This window comes from Choristoneura fumiferana, chromosome 23, assembly GCF_025370935.1.
Source record: "Choristoneura fumiferana chromosome 23, NRCan_CFum_1, whole genome shotgun sequence".
NCBI classification, from domain to species: domain Eukaryota; kingdom Metazoa; phylum Arthropoda; class Insecta; order Lepidoptera; family Tortricidae; genus Choristoneura; species Choristoneura fumiferana.
The window spans coordinates 20,069,398-20,072,888 of NC_133494.1; positions in this window are offsets into that span (position 1 = coordinate 20,069,398).

A 3,491-nucleotide genomic window follows, 5' to 3' on the forward strand; every position below is an offset into this window, starting at 1 on the left:
TTTACCATATATTTATTTACTAGCTTTTGCCCGCGACTCGTCCGCGTGGAATAGTAACTTTGGAAAGTATTTAATTTATTTAGGGTACATTATGAATAGTCATCTCATAATCACGTGCCGAAATGGCAAGTTTAATAAAGATTCATCGATTTATCTTCGATAATGACCTTCAATATTAACTTTCATCCCCTATTTCACCCCCTCACATGTCGAATTTTCAAAAAGCTCAAACAAATACAGACTTATTTCTTATTAAGTGCCTAAATGCCAAGTTTCATGGTTTTATCTCCTACAGCGACGAACTTCCACCATATAAATATTCATCCCCTATTTCAACCCCTTAAAGCCTCTTTTTCGCAATAAAAGATAGCCTATGTTCTTTCCCAAGGTCTTTCATCCAAATCGGTTCAGTGGTTTCGGCGTGAAAGCGTAACAGACAGACAGACAGACAGGACAGTTCCTTTCGCATTTATAATATTTATTAAATATTAATAATTAAATATTAAATTAAATTAAATATTAAATATATTAAATATTTTAATATTTAATATTTAATATTATTAAATATTTAATATTAAATATTAATTAATAATTAAATATATATAAAATATTAAAAGTATGGATTAGAGAAAACAGAAAAAAAAGAACTAATGTATTTAAAGTATGATTCAATTAGATTACATTACCCACCACGCCATGTTTTCCTGGTCGCCATCAATAACACATTGGCACTAACATATTTGTAAGTTAAGTATATAACACAAAACGATTCCTTAAGCCTTAATGCCAGCTACAAAATTCTTACGCAACCTCACCCAGAATTCTAAATTACGTCGAAAATAACGTGACGCATCCACCATATTGCTCAGTTTCGCGCCTAAATATATTAAGCACGTGTCCTATTTATTTTTTCAGAGACGTGAGCGTGTCTTGTATGGGAAACATCGCAGACAGGACGTGCCGGATAAAAATGAATATTGCAATAATTAAGAACGAGTACTCGTGTCTACGGCGTATAACGCTTTTACATTAGTGCAGAATTAAATCACAATGAAATAATCTTTAATTATACTCAGTTTTTACAAGATTTTATTTAGTTTCACCTGTCACGTTGTCTGTCTGTCCGTCTCTGTCTGTCTGTGTGTCTGTAATCAAATCTTGCAAGTTAAATTCGACCAAATTCTAGTAGTTGGATTGACTTCAAATTTGGTATACTTAAATTGCGTGACAATATAATAATCTGGTAGTGACATCCTGGTAGTCCGGCGAGGATCGTCTCTACAGGACGGAACTCTTCAACGGTTACTGGTATCGACGTGAAATTTGGTATGCAAATGTAGTTTGGGTGACAATACTAGTACAGTCAACAAAAAGTACAGTCAGTTAAAAAAGTTTGTAAGTATTAAAAATGAAATTTTTACCAAAACATATTTAGCATTAGAAAAAGGGTAAACAATCTTATGAAAGTCTTTTTATTGACAAACGCTTTTAAATTAGTACCTACTCGTATTTCCTCGTATGACACCAAAATAAGTAAATGACCATACCTAATTATGTGCTATACTTATACCAAATTGTTACATATTTGCTGTGACTTATTTTTCAAAAGTGTTTTTCTATACATAATACACGTCAAGATCGCTCACCTTCTTTCTAATGCTAAAAAAATATTATGTAGGTATAGTAGGTATAGCCTTTACCCACGGTTTTGCTTGCGTGAACCATTAACTCTCAGTCAAATTCAAATGCTGGGATGGTAGGTACTAAGTTCCCATGGCAATTCCCAAAACTTACGTGGTCTCGATATTCGTTGTTTAAAGAACTCTACAAAGGTAGACGTAAGATTAAGATTTTGGAATTTTACATGATACCGTGGGAATTTCGGGTTAAAAAGTAGCCTACTTATGTATTATTCCAGAGATAAAATAAAACTTTCTGATTTAACACCTGTTGTCGGCTGTAATTTAAAGTAAGTAGGTATAATTATAAATTTTAACCTGAAACGGCGATTTATTTATTTTCTCATATAGAGAAAATATTTAAAAATTTCAACGGCCTTTCATAAGATACTGTTTTACGCCCACCTTATCTCTTAAACGAGTCAAAAATTTGTAATTAACTTACGCAAATTAACTTTAATCTAATCTTAATCTTAACCTTTAATTATTTGGAATCCTTCGTCGACCTTTAAAATGTAGGTTAGAGACACCCAAAGAATTTAAATATCTGATTTAACGTACCACTTACATAAAACAAACTGCCGTTAAAACAAAATCTCGAGACGGTTTCAATCTAAATTTAATCTGTAGTCGTAATACTTGTAATCTTTATAAAATCTCTGTAAGATTGTAACTAACTTTGTTACGCTTTTCAATAACAATTTAGGCGAGTAAGTAGGTAGGCAAGTTTCAAGGGCAATTGACTTAAGTCAATTACTTGCTAAGACAATTACTTTTTTAACAATTACTTAAACTTGGGGTCCCGGCACACACAAAGTAATTAAAGAGCAAGAGCACCAGGTCGACACTACTGGACACCCGAGAGTACGGAATACAACAGGTAGTCTAATTGGGCACAATGCCAGTAGAATCTTTTTTAATCGCGGATAAAGTATTCGCGAAGAAATAATGAGAATAAGTGAGATTGTTTATTCGAATAATTCGGATAAAAAATTACTCAAACACTACTCAAATAATTCTCATCTCTGATGAATTAAAATAATCTACCTTCACGATTTGTAAGTTCGCCAGAACGCGCCCGCTGGCTATCAAATGTGTGTTAAAATTGTCGTTTGAACGCACCCACAATGTTAATGTCGGCCATCTTGCCGTTATGTTGCCAGTTACGTTCGAATTTTATTCGTGTTCGGAAAAGGCTTTTAATGAAAATGGAATACTTAGCCGCGCGAAGTTTTAATGGGTTCTCTAGTGCCACCGACCCTGTTTGTCAGTTTCTATGGGCGTGTACATGAAAAACAGGGTTGGTATTTCCATCTCGGTATTATCCAGGGCTTTAAAATAAAATTAGTACACTCTTGGAATTCGAACGAAACTGCCAAACACAATGTTTCATGCGAGCAGAGCCGCGGTTAAAAGCATGTAAGAAACATGTTATTAACGAAAATCCTTTGTTATAACAACAGTAGGTACCTAAAAGAAAGGCTACAAAGTTGCTTTTGTAACAAGCTTTTATTTAATTATAAGTAAGTCGTGAGGAAACCTGCACATACCTGCGAAGCAATTTAATGGTGCGGGTGAAGTTCCCAATCCGCACTGGGCCCGCGTGGGAACTATGGCCCAAGCCCTCTTGTTCTGGGAGGAGGCCTCTGCCCTGCAGTGGGACGTGGGAGTGGCATGACAAGTAGTTTTACCTGTCCCGTTGTCTGTCTGTTTGTAATCAAATCTTCAAATTCGACCAACTTCCAGTAGTTGGATTGACTTGAAATTTGGTATGCTCATGTAAATTGCGTGACAATACAATATTCTGGTACT